Here is a 14,737-nt window from a genome sequence, read left to right on the forward strand (position 1 = left end):
TATCTTCAGGAGGCACTGCCTCTTGAAGGTAACATGTATTGTGAAAGATCCCCACCATGGAAACATAGAAAATAGGTGCAGGTGTAGGCCATTCAGCCCTTCGAGCTTGCACCGCCATTCAGTATGATCATAGCTGATCATCCAACTCAGAACCCTGTACCTGCTTTCTCTCCATACTCCCTGATCCCTTTAGCCACAAGAGCCATATCTAACTTCCTCTTAAATATAGCCAATGAACTGGCAGAAAATTCCACAGATTCACCACTCTCTGTGTGAAGAAGTTTTTCCTCATCTCAGCCCTAAAAGGCTTCCCCTTTATCCTTAAACTGTGACCCCTCGTGCTGGACTTCCCCAACATCCGAAACAATCTTCCTGCATCTAGCCTGTCCAATCCCTTTAAAATTTTATACATTTCAATAAGATCCCCCCCTCAATATTCTTCATATGAAAGTCCTGCCATCCCAGGAATCAATCTGGTGAACCTTCTCTGTACTCCCTCTATGGCAAGAATGTCTTTCCTTGGCCTCACCCAGATTTCACAGCTACCATCAGGAGAGAGGTACAGGAGGTATGTTTTTCCTTGCTGTTTTTCTTTTTTTCTTTTCTGTTTTTTTCTTTTTATTGCACTATGTACCTGTGATGCTGCTGCAAGCTCTTCATTGCACCTATACTGCATGTAACTTATGTATACAACAGTAAACAAAACTTGACTTTGAGTGGCACTCCATTCTGAAATGCTTTCAGGATTATTTTAATTACTTAAAACTGAGATTGATTGATTTTGTGAAGTATGATCACAAAGCCAATAGGATTAAGAAAAAAAAACAGGATTAGATAAAAGTTGAGCATAGTATTTGCAAAGCAACCCCAAATATCTGATCTAAAATCCAGTTAAGATGATAGATTTTTAGATATCCAATACTGCAGATTCAGCCTTTGCTGCTGCAGGCTAGGAGTTCCATATTAACTAACAATTTATCTGTTTGGATTGGAAGTAGTGATTAAAAATTGACTACGTCTGTGCTCAACATAGTTACAACCTGATGTGAGGACAGTTTAAATTCCTGAATAACTATGAATCAGAGCCAAGTTTAATATCAATTTATGCTTGTACATAGAAAAGTTAAAATGTAAAGGAATGAGTTATATAGGAATTAAAAGTGCTTTTCTGATGGTGAATTGGATGTCCAACTGCTTTGTATTTTATAACTTCGGAAAGTTACATGATTTTTTTAAATTATTGAGGGTTTGAAATTGCAACTTCAGCATGTTAATCATTTTGGAATTAGCTCAAATAAACTACTTGGCTAGCTGTGGTTTACTGCCAATTTGTGAGCAATCTCTGTGTGCCAGCAATCGATGCTTATTTTATTTATTTTGATTTACTTAGAGATATAGGCATGTTAACAAGATCTTCCAGCCCAATGATCCACACTGTCTATTTACACCCATGTGATCAATTAATGTGCTAACCTATACATCTTTGAAATGTGGGAGGAAACCAGAGCACCTGGAGGAAAACATGTGGTCATGGGGAAAACGTACAAACTTCTTACAGACAATGGCAGAATTAAATCTTGCTGCTGGTTCTGTAATAGTGTTACTCTAACCACTGCACTACTGTGTGTCCCAGGGCAGGGAATCTACCCTGACCTTCCTTGTTTTTGTACCTCTGCCAAGAACACAAGAGTGCCACTCTGCCAAATTTGTCCAAGGACAAAGACTGCACAACTCCAAGCAAGGTGGCTTTCTGATGTCTGGCGTACCTCAAACCAGCTCAGCTCTACTCATATAGTGAACTTGCTGCCTAGGAAAATTAGTCAAGTCTCTGAAAAAGCATTAAAGAAAAATTGTCTGATCGCTAGTGTTACCAAATATGGAACAACTAGACTGGTTTGAACTATGTGGAGATAACACAGATTTTCATCTTTTCCACTTGCTTCATTAAATGAATGAAGAACAGAAACCTTTCTGTTGCAGGTGGTGTTTTCTGTGAATCTGTAACATGATCACCTGCAGAGGAAGATCAGAATGATGGAACACCATTTCCAAACACGTAACTCTGAATGCATGATCCTTTAACATGTCCATTTAATTCACTGCAAAATCTTAAACCCAGTTGAAAGCTCGAAGCATTTGCGTGATCTCTCTCTCCCTCACTGATTTCGGTGGATGGAGCTGGAGAAGGGTTTAATTGACGCAGATAGTGGATTTGGACTCTAGTTCACTTTTTATGATCGTTTCTATTTCTAGTTCTTGTTGCTCTTTTGTTACTGCTATTGCAGATAATGAACCTTAAGCCAAACTACTGAAGTATGCCTTCTGTGCTTTCGATCGCTTTTTTATTTTGTCGCCATTTGCACAATTTTTTTTTTGCACATTGACGGGGGAGAAGGGGTGCCTGATGTTTGATACTCTTGGTTGAATGGGTCAGCTCCATGCTTCGTTTCCGGACTGTCTGTCGGAAAGATATTGTATACTGCAGACATACTTTGACAATCAATGTACTTTGAACTTTGAGCTTTGTCTTTGCTGCTGCTTTTGATTCCTCGAAGTCCACCTTTTCTTTTGCATCGCTACTGCTTTGCATCAGGCACAGGGATTTGTGAAGATGTCAGTCATCAGCAGTCTTAATACTTATTGTCAAATCTCCGATGATGTTAAATTGTTAACTGTTTTACACTGTACTGCTATAATCCACTGAAGGCCTTAATAAAAAGTTATTAGAACCAATAAGTATTAGCTTTCTCTCACAGGCTTGAGGTAACAGGGTTGTGTAGTGGCACAGTTAGTAGAGCTGCCTCCTTACAGCCCCAGCAGCCCATTTTTAATCTCATTCTATGGTGTGTCTGTGTACGTTTTGTATATTAGACCTGTCACTCCATGGATTCCTTCCAATTTCCAAAATATACATTAGCGTTAGATTAATTGGCCACTGTAAGTTGACTCTGGTGTGTAAGTGGTGGGGAAGTTAGTGGGAATGTGGGAAAGATAAAATAGTATTGGGTGTTAGATGGCCAGCCAAAATTTAGTGGCTTGATTCTGTGCTCTAAAAATTGGAACTGGTTCAATGGCTTCTGGTACTGACAGAGCAGGATGTTTTAATCAGAGTTCTCCAATATTTACAAATAAATTATAATGTAGTCTTCAGAATCTCATTTTTTTCAAGGGAACAGCTTCTATTGTCATGTGATTGTCATCATAGGCTGGTTTTGGATCTTACATTCAGCTCTGAAAGAATTTGAGATGTCCCTTGGTGTAAAGGTAAATGTCCACGTAGCTTTTTTCTAATTCCCATTTAATGATTTTTTTTGCATTGATATTGAAAACAGGCTGCAGTGGTGCTGGATTTTACACATTTTACAACTACATACCACTGTAGTAAAGGATTGGGACAGAAATAACCTTTTATCAGAGGTTGCAGTATCATTGAAATTAATTGGACCACTGGGTGTCAAAATGAAGCCTTTATAACAATCCGTATTTGGCTTGAAAGATGGGTTTAAAGTAGACATTGGGGTCAGTTTGGATTGTAAATAATATCTCCTTCCTGACAATCAATGCTGCATACCTCAAGGACATGTGCTTAGCCTGCTGCTCTACTCTCACTACACCCACGACTGTGTGGCTAGACAGAGTACAAATGACATCAATAAATTCAGTGATACAACTATTTGCAGTAGAACTTCAGATGACAGGGAGATGTGCAGGAGCGAGATAGATCGTCTGGTTTTGTGGTGTTCCAACAACAACAACCTTACACTCAACATTATAGACAATAGACAATAGGTGCAGAAGTAGACCATTCGGCCCTTCGAGCCTGCACCGCCATTTTGAGATCATGGCTGATCATCTACTATCAATACCCGGTTCCTGCCTTGTCCCCATATCCCTTGATTCCCCTATCCATAAAATACCTATCTAGCTCCTTCTCGAAAGCATCCAGAGAATTGGCCTCCACTACCTTCCGAGGCAGTGCATTCCAGACCCCCACAACACTCTGGGAGAAGAAGTTTTTCCTTAACTCTGTCCTAAATGACCTACTCCTTATTCTCAAACCATGCCCACTGATTCTGGACTCTCCCAGCATCTGGAACATATTCCCTGCCTCTATCTTGTCCAATCCCTTAACAATCTTATATGTTTCATTCAGATCCCCTCTCAATCTCCTTAATTCCAGCATGTACAAGCCCAGTCTCTCTAACCTCTCTGCGTAAGACAGTCTGGACATCCCAGGAATTAACCTCGTGAATCTATGCTGCACTTCCTCTACAGCCAGGATGTCCTTCCTTAACCCTGGAGACCAAAACTGTACACAATACTCCAGGTGTGGTCTCAGCAGGGCCCTGTACAAATGCAAAAGGATTTCCTTGCTCTTGTATTCAATTCCCTTTGTAATAAAGGACAACATTCCATTAGCCTTCTTCACTGCCTGCTGCACTTGCTCATTCACCTTCAGTGACTGATGAACAAGGACTCCTAGATCTCTTTGTATTTCTCCCTTACCTAACTCTACACTGTTCAGATAATAATCTGCCTTCCTGTTCTTACTCCCAAACTGGATAACCTCACACTTATTCACATTAAACGTCATCTGCCAAGTATCTGCCTACTCACCCAGCCTATCCAAGTCACCCTGAATTCTCCTAATATCCTCATCACATGTCACACTGCCACCCAGCTTAGCATCATCAGCAAATTTGCTGATGTTATTCTCAATGCCTTCATCTAAGTCGTTGACGTAAATTGTAAACAGCTGTGGTCCCAATACCGAGCCCTGTGGCACCCCACTAGTCACCACCTGCCATTCCGAGAAACACCCATTCACCGCTACCCTTTGCTTTCTATCTGTCAACCAGTTTTCTATCTGTTACGAAATCCCGTAACTGGATCACTTACCAGCAAAGATAGAGAGGTCCGTTGAAGTCTGATGGTACTATTTTTTAAAGTATTTATTGATAAAGGGCACAAAAATAAGACTAATGCAAACATACAGATAATATACGTCGTCAATATTAAATCTAAAGTGCGGGTATAATAAGAATCGAGGAGAAATAGCTCTTTCATTGTCTAGGGGATAATGTATTGTCCGATGGAAATACAAAAGTCGCTTTTAGTTCGTTCAAGCTGCAGCGCTTTGGGTTTAAGAGAGAGACGGTTTAAACTTGCCCAGTCTTTAGGGTGCCAATCCGTTGAGTCAGGGAGTTGGTTTCCCCGTTGTTACCTAAAAGCTGTTTTCCGTGTTACACGCCACCAGTCCCAGGCAACGGAACTGGACGCACGTGGCCTCCTTCAAATGGCCTCCCATTGTCACGGGAGTGCTAGCGTTTCTTCTGGTGCGTCTGAAGGGGTTGTTCCCCAGACCCTCTTTTATCCTTACTCACGGGGTCTCAGATGTCAAACAAGTTGGGATGATACAATCCCTCAACCAGCCCACTCTGGTCGTCCCCTGAGGGGCTTCAATGAATAGTACAGTACTCAATACACAACTTGGTCTTCCGGAGACAATGGCCATGTCCCGTACCTTTACATCGCCGGGGAAACTAGGCATTTTGCACGTCTCTCTCTCATTTCCTGGGCCCCTTGACCCAACCCAACAGTGATCTTGTGATTCTCACAAAGGAGGGGGCTACTGACGTAACATATCCATGTCAATGTCTTCCCCCCGATGCCCTGAGCTTTGATTTTACCCACCAGTCTCCTATGTGGGACCTTATCAAATGCCTTCTGAAAATTGAGGTACACTACATCCACTGGATCTCCCCCCGTCTAACTTCCTGGTTACATCCGCTAAAAACTCCAACAGGTTAGTCAAGCATGACTTACCCTTGGTAAATCCATGCTGGCTCGGTCCAATCGTATCACTGCTATCTAGATATGCCACTATTTCATCCTTAATAATGGACTCTAGCATCTTCCCCACCACCGATGTCAGGCTGACCGGTCGATAGTTCTCTGTTTTCTCCCTCCCTCCTTTCTTAAAAAGTGGGATAACATTAGCCATTCTCCAATCCTCAGGAACTGATCCTGAATCTAAGGAACATTGGAAAATGATTACCAATGCATCTGCAATTTCCAGGGCCACCTCTTTTAGTACCCTAGGATGCAGACCATCTGGATCTGGGGATTTGTCAGCCTTCAGTCCCATCAGTCTTCTCACCACTGTTTCCTTCCTAATGTCAATCTGTTTCATTTCCTCTGTTACCCTAAGTCCTTGGCTCATCCATACATCTGGGAGATTGCTTGTGTCTTCTTTAGTGAAAACAGATCTGAAGTACTCATAAAATTCTTCTGCCATTTCTCTGTTTCCCATAACAATTTCACCCAATTCATTCTTCAAGGGCCCAACATTGTTCTTAACTATCTTCTTTCTCTTCACATACCTAAAAAAGCTTTTGCTATCTTCCTTTATATTCCTGGCTAGCTTGCGTTCGTGCCTCATTTTTCTCCCCGTATTGCCTTTTTAGTTAAGTTCTGTTGTTCCTTAAAAACTTCCCAATCATCTGTCCTCCCACTCACCTTAGCTCTGTCATACTTACTTTTTTTTAATGCTATGCAATCTCTGACTTCCTTTGTCAACCACTGTGGCCCCTTTCCCCCCTTTGAATCCTTCCTTCTCTGGGGGATGAATTGATTTTGCACCTTGTGCATTATTCCCAAGAATACCTGCCATTGCTGTTCCACTGTCTTTTCTGCTAGGCTATTCATCCAGTCAACTTTGGCCAGGTCCTCCCTCATGGCTCCATAGTTTCCCCTGTTCAACTGCAACACTGACACCTCCGAGCTGCCCTTATCCTTCTCAAATTGCAGATAAAAACTTATCATATTATGATCACTACCTCCTAATGGCTCCTTTACTGCAAGATCGCTTATCAAATCCTATTCATTACATAACACTAAATCCAGAATAGTCTTGTCCCTGGTCGGCTCTCGTACAAGCTGTTCCAAGAATGCATCCCGTAGTATTAGTAAGTTCAAGGAATTGATTGTGGACTTCAAGAATGGGAAGATGAGGGAACACACACCAATTCTTATTGACGGCGTCAGCAGTGGAAAGGAAATTGTGGACTGTGGAAGCTGGAAAGGTGATTGGCAAAAGGGACACAGAGCTGGAGAAGGGGGAGCATCATGGGGCAGGAGACCTAGAGAGAAAGAAAGAGGGGAGCACCAGAGGGAGATGGAGAGCAGGCAAAGAGTGATTGTGAGAGGAACAGAGATAGGAAAAAGAGAGAGAGAGAGAAAGAAAAAGGGAAAAATATTAAATGAATAAATATACAAACAAATAAAAAAATAATGGATGGGGTAAGAAGAAGAGGAGGGCATTAATGGAATGGAATCCAAAAAGAAGGGAAGAGCTTTGAGACCTACCTGGTGGGGGATGGGGGTATATAGGGACTGGACATCCATGGTGAAAATAAGGTGGTGGGAGCCAGGGAACTTAAAATCATTGAAAAAATTCTAAGTGTGAGAAGTGTCACGAACATAGATGGGAAGGGATTGAACAAGGGAGGATAAAACAGTGTCGAGGTAGGTCTCAAAGCTCTTCGCTACTTTTTGGATTCCAGACCTAACCAGCTCCCCTCTACCTCCACTCTCCTCCGTCTAGTGGAATTAGTCCTTATGCTTAATAATTTCACCTTTGGCTCCTCCCACTTCCTCCAAACTAAAGGTGTATCTATGGGCACCTGTATGGGTCCCAGCTATGCCTGCCTTTTTGGTGGCTTTGTGGAACAGTCCATGTTCCAAGCCTATATGGGTATCCATCCCCCTCTTTTCCTTCGCTACATTAACGACTGCATTGGCACTGCCTCCTACACGCATCCTGAGCTCGTTGACTTCATTAACTTTGCCTCCAACTTTCACCCAGCCCTCAAATTTACCTGGTCCATCTCCGACATCTCCCTCCCTTTTCTTGATCTTTCTACCTCCATCTCTAGAGACGGCTTATCTACTGATATCTACTATAAGCCTGCAGACTCTCACAGCTACCTGGACTATTCCTCTTCCCACCCTGTCTCTTGCAAAAATGCCATCCCCTTCTCACAATTTCTCCGTCTCCACCGCATCTGCTCTCAGGATGAGGCTTTTCATTCCAGGACGAAGGAGATGTCTTTCTTTTTTAAAGAAAGGGGCTTCTCTTCCTCCACCATTAACTCTGCACTCAAACACATCTCTCCCATTTCACGCACATCTGTTCTCACCCCAACCTCCCGCCACCCAACTAGGAATAGGGTCCCCCTTGTCCTCACCTACCACCCCAACAGCCTCTGGGCCCAACGTATAATTCTCCATAACTTCAGCCACGTCCAACGGGATCCCACTACCAAACACATCCCCCCCCCCCCTTTCTGCTTTCTGCAAGGATCTCAGGTTGGCCGGTGGTGCAGTGAGATCAGCACCGGGCTCAGGAACAGAGGTTCCCAAGTTCAATCCAGTGACAGACCACACCTGAGTACGCTCTCCAACCATGCCGGGTTGATGTCGAGCTCGCAACTCGACCTCGTAAAAAAATACTCCTACCTCTAGTTTAAATTCTCACGTGGAATAGTGTGGAGGGTCAAATACCCAAACCCTATGTGATTTCCTTGTCCATTCGACCCCCCACCCCCATCCATTCCCACTGATCTCCCTCTTGGCACTTATCATTGTAAGCAGAACAAGTGCTACACCTGCCCTTACACTTCCTCCCTCACCACCACTCAGGGCCCCAGACAGTCCTTCCAGGTGAGGCGACACTTCACCTGTGAGTCGGCTGGTGTGGTATACTGCGTCCAGTGTTCCCGGTGTGGCCTTTTATATATTGGTGAGACCCGACGCAGACCTGGAGACCGTTTCGCTGAACATCTACACTCTGTCCACAAGAGAAAGCAGGATCTCCCAGTGGCCTAAACATTTTAATTCCATGTCCCATTCCCATTCCCATATCCATGGCCTCCTCTACTGTCAAGATGAAGCCACACTCAGGTTGGAGGAACAACACCTTATATTCTGTCTGGGTAGCCTCCAACCTGATGGCATAAACACTGATTTCTCTAATTTCTGTTAATGCCCCTCCTCCCCTTCTTACCCCCATCCCTTATTTATCTATCTATCTGTCTAGCTATTTATTTATTTATCTATCTATCTATCTATCTATCTATCTATCTATCTATCTATCTATCTATCTATCTATCTATCTATCTATCTATCTATCTATTCTTTCTTTCTTTCTTTCTTTCTTTCTTTCTTTCTTTCTTTCTTTCTTTCTTTCTTTCTTTCTTTTCTTTCTTTCTTTTTCTTTCTTTCTATCTATCTATCTATCTAGCTATCATTTTTCCCTTTTCTCTCACTCTGTCCCTCTCACAATCACTCCTTGCCTGCTCTCCATCTCTCTCTGGTGCTCCCCTCCCCCTTTCTTTCTCTGTAGGTCTCCTGCCCCATGATCCTCTCCCTTCTCCAGCTCAGTATCCCTTTTGCCAATCCCCTTTCCAGCTCTTAGCTTCATCCCTCCCCCTCCTGTCTTCACCTAGCATTTGAGATCTCCCCTCCCCCTCCCACTTTCAAATCTCTTACTATCTCTTCTTTCAGTTAGTTCTGACAAAGAGTCTCGGCCCGAAACGTCGTCTCTACTTCTTCCTATAGGTGTAGCCTGGCCCGCTGCGTTCCACCAGCATTTTGTGTGTCAAAAAGGCAATGCCATGGTAGTCATGGGAGATTTCACCATGCAAGTCAATTGGGAAAATCAGGTTGGTAATGGATCTCAAGAGAGTGAGTTTTTGGAATGCCTATAAGATGGCTTTTTGGAGTAGTTAGTCATTGAGCTACACTGGATTGGGTGTTATGTAATGAACTGGAGATGATTAGGGAGCCAAAGGCAAAGGAACCCTTAGAAGGCAGTGATCACAATATGACTGAGTTCAATTTGAAATTTGACAGGAGGAAAGCAAAGTCTAACATAGTTATATTTCTATGGAGTGAAGGTAATTACCGTGGTATGAGAGAGGAGTTAGCCAAAGTAAATTGGAAGGACATGCTGGCAGGGATGACAGTAGAGCAGCAATGGCTTGAGTTTTTGGAAAAATATGAGGAAGGTGCAGGACATGTGTATTCCAAAAACAAAGAAATACTGAAATGGCAAAATAGTACAATCGTGCCTGATAAGGAAGTCAAAGCTAATATAAAATCAAAGGAGAGTGCATACAACAAAGCAAAAATTAGTGGAAAGATAGAGGATTGGGAAGCTTTTACAAAAACTACAGAAAACAACTGAAAGAATCATTAGGTGGTATGAAGTACAGAGCTATAGTTGATGAACAGCATCCTGACGTAGGTGCTTGTGTTGTCCAGGTGGTCTAAAGCTGTGTGGAGAGCCACTGAGATCGTGTCTGCCATTGACCTATTGTGGCGATAGGCAAAATGCAATGGGTCCAGGACCTTGCTGTGGCAGGAGTTCAGTCTAGTCATAACCAACCTCTCAAAGCATTTCATCACTGTTGATATGAGTGCTACCGGGTGATAGGCATTAAGGCAGCCCAGATTATTCTTTATTGGCACTGGTATAATTGGAAGCACTGGAGAGATCTGCCAGTTCTTTCTCCAAAATTGCTCAAATGAACTGTGAAGACATGTGAACCAATACTGGTGTCTCCTCCCAAATCAACAAGCCCAATATTTGAAGACCTAGTTACATACTTGGTTGATTTTTTTGGATAAGCCATATTATTTACATGCACAAACCAAACTCCTGAAGTAGACACTTTATTCCAAGCTCTCTCTTTGGATGACACTACCAGATGTTTACAAGAAAATATTCAAGTATGTTCCCAAAACTTCCTTGAATAAAAGCATTCTCACTGAAGCCTAGAAACATCTAGCCCATGCAGAGGAACATTTGTGATATCACTCTAAACTTTGAGTCTATGCAGGGGAGCACACAGATGCCTAGTGTAACAGGTAGGAACAGTACCACCACTTCACAATCCGTCTATTTGTCCTCTCCATCACATAGCTCCACTCCCATCTGTGGAAGAATCCGTGATCCCCTCATTAGTCACTTTAGAACCCAGAGAAACTGAATTTTAATAAATTATTCTCAGACCTGATGAACCATTAAGAAGAAATTAATTAGAAACAGGAATTAGTCACTTGACCCATCAAATCTACTTCTTCATGTAATAGGATTTAGTTTTGAACTGATTGATTATAACCTCAACTTAGTTTTCCTGTCCAAACTTTCACTCCTTTGCTTATCAAAAATGTATCTATCTAGTTCTGCACATCATCTAACTCCACTGCTTGCACTCATCACCCCACTTTGAAGAATTTTGGAGATTTGCAGCCCTCAGAGAAAAATGTCATGTTATTATTTGTCTTAAATGGGTTATTCATTTTTAAGCAGTATACTCTGGTTCTAAATTTTCCCAGAAGCAGAAGCATCCTGTCTACATTCACCCTGTCAATACCTTTCAGGATCCTATAGACTTCAATTAAACACAGTCTCACTCTTCTGAACTGCAGTGGATACAAACTGAGCCTGACCAATTTTTCCTCATGAGAAAATTCACCTGTTCCTGCATTTACTCTTGTTAACTAACTTTGAATTCAACTTCAATACCACTGTTGTTCTTTTTATTAGCTGAGCTCTTAGACTTTCCTAGGCTTTAATGCTCATTTCAGGTTATAGGTTTCTTGGGAGAAGTTTTGAGATTCAGAGTGATTAATGATTTCCAGCTGCAGTTGTATTCTATTTCTGCTAGTTCTTGCTTTATTTCACTGGAGAGTAGAGAATTGAGGGGTGACAACTGAGGATCCAAATCAGATTTAATATCACTGGCATATGTCATGAAATTTGTTGTTTTCTGGCAGCAAAAGATTGCAATACATACTAATAAATGAGACCTTCCATTGGTTGGGGTCGACCATGAATATTGTGTCCCAGATGCCTTAGTTTGTGTGGGAGTCAGCACAGAAGCCAGGGCAGTATGATAAGGAGAAAAGCAAGCTGTTGCCCAGGCAGCAAACTACCCCTCTCTATGATGAATCCAAAGGAATGGTAGGGACTGATACACTTTGGCATTAGAGGCATCGCAGGAGTTGCCACTCGGAATTTAACTCAACATTGGATTGCTTTAGGGATTCCAGCTCCAGATATTTCCTTGGGGTTTATTTTCAAAGCATATTCCATGAGTGGGTATAGCCACAAAGCTTTAGAGGTGTGATATCAGAGCTTTCCTTTTCCTAGATGAGCTGCCAACCATGTCTGATGAGCCCCACTGCCTGAAATAACAATTAAAAAATACATAAAAACTATAAACTACAGTAAGAAGTATATATAAAAATGAACTAAATGAATAGCACAAAAAGAAAGCAAAGTAAAGTGGTGTTCACCTGTTCATTGTCCATTCAGAATTCTGATGGCAGATGGAAAGAAGATATTGCTGAATTGTTGAGTGTTATCTTCAGGCTCCTGTACCTCCTCGATGATGGCAGGAATGAGATCTGCAGTGTTCTTAGCCACACTGGAGTTCTGAAGAGAATAAAAATGCCTGCTTTCATTACCTAGAGGACACAATTATTCTTTTAATTTCTTGTAAGAGTAGGTAAGAACACTCGAAATTCACAACCACCTTCACATACAACTATCTCTTTGCCAAACTATATAGATTCTATTTCTGGAAAAAGAATTGTGCCAATTATTAAAGTTCGGGCTTTCTCCTGATATTTTTGGCTTGTATGCACAGTAAATATTGTTTCCACAAAAATAATAAAGTTACCCAAAGGACTGTGATTTTCACTCTCTATTGTGTCACATGATATGATGTACGTAGTAATGATGACATAGGGTCAAGCGTGTTTCTTCTGCAATGACTGTTGGAACTTGCATAGTCAAGAAGAGTCACCTCATTTGCACAGATGTGGTTGGGGTAGTCATATAGCATGGAAATACATCCTTCAGCCCATCTAGTCATCGTTGTCCCATCTGACCACGTTCAGATGCAGCGGCCTCTACAGGGCCAACCAAAGATGTTTTGCCCTTTTTTAAATGCGTTTTTCACAAATTTAAAACATTGCCGGACGTTAAGAACTTCAAGTACTGCAGGTCTACCTCATCAGCGTTGGTGGAGGAGCTGGACTTGGTGTAGACCATGTTGTTGCCTGCTACCAGAGAGGGGGAGTCAGTGCACTAAGACAGTGTGTAGATTTGCACCTTGGCTCCAGGGGAATGCTATTTTTTGTCTGTATTCATGGGTGTTCATGTATGGTTGAAAGACAATTAAACTTGAACTTGAAGTTAATCCCATTAGCAAACATTACAACAGTAGTTAAATTACTCGACTAGCAGCTATTACTCTGGACCAATGATGCTGGAAAATCTAAATTTAAGTGATTAAATAAATCTGATATTAAAAGAAAAATCTCAGTAATGGTAACTATGAAACTATTGAATTTGTTAAAGAATCATCTTGCTCACAACTATAGGAAGGAATATTAAGATCTGGCCTCCATGTGACACCAGACCCAGCAATATAGTTGAATCTGAAGTGCCTCCTCAGTTCAATGGATTATAAATCATGGACGACTCTGTGATTTCAGTTTCTGAGGATGATGTGAGAACATCCATCAGGATGTTGAACACACAAAAACATCTGGCCCAGATGGTGTACCTGTCCAAGTATTGTGGATCTCTGAACTGACTGGAGTGTCTGAGGTGCCGAAGCAGGCTACACTTATACAGGTGCTGAAGAAGACCATGGTAACCTGTCTCCATGACTGTCATCCACTAGCACTTACATCCATTGTGATTAATTGATTGGAGAGGTTGTTGATGAATCATATCAATTCCTGCCTGAGGAGTGACTTGGATCCATTCCAAATTTCCTACTATCACAACAGGTCACAGCAGATGCCACTTCATTGGCTCTTCACTCAACTCCAGAACATCTGGGGAGTGGAGATGCAAGCGTCATCAACCACAGCTCTGCATTCAACACTACCATCCCCTCAAAAATACTGAACAATAAGCTCCAAGAGCTGGGCCACAATTGCTCCTTGTACAACTAGACCCTCGATTTCCTCACTTGCAGACCTCAGCCAATTCGGATTGGCAGTAACATTTCCTCCACAATGTCCATCAGCACAGGCATCAGCAAGGCTGTGTGCTTAGCCCCTGCTCTACTCACTTGAGACTTATGACTGTGGGGCTAAGTACAGCTTCAATGCCATTTTTGAATTTGCTGATGACACCATTGCTGTTGGCTGAATCAAAGGTGGTAACGAATCAGCATATAGGAGAAAGATTGAAAATATGGCTGAATCATGCCACAACAGCAACCTTTCACTCACACCAGCAAAACCAAAGAGCTTATTATCAGAGGTCCATGAGCCCTACCTCATCAGAGGATCAGGGATGGTGAAGGGTCAGTAACTTCAAATTCTTCGGCATCATCATTTTAGTGGATCTGTCCTAGGTCCAGCTCGTAAGTGTCATAACAAAGAAGGCATGACAGCACTTCTAATTTCTTAGAAGTCTGCAAAGATTCAGTACATCATTGAAAGTTTCACCAACTTCTATAGAGGCATGCCAGAGAGTATACTGACAGGTTGCACCAATGCCCTTAAACTGTAAAAAGTACTGAATATAGCCAAGTCCATCATAAGCAAAGCAGCTCCCTACCATTGAGCACATCTACGAGGAACGCTGTCACAGGAAAGCAGCATCAACCATGAAGGACCCCCATCAACCTGGGCATCCTCCCAT

This window comes from Hypanus sabinus, chromosome 15 (assembly GCF_030144855.1).
Source record: "Hypanus sabinus isolate sHypSab1 chromosome 15, sHypSab1.hap1, whole genome shotgun sequence".
Taxonomy (NCBI): Eukaryota; Metazoa; Chordata; class Chondrichthyes; order Myliobatiformes; family Dasyatidae; genus Hypanus; species Hypanus sabinus.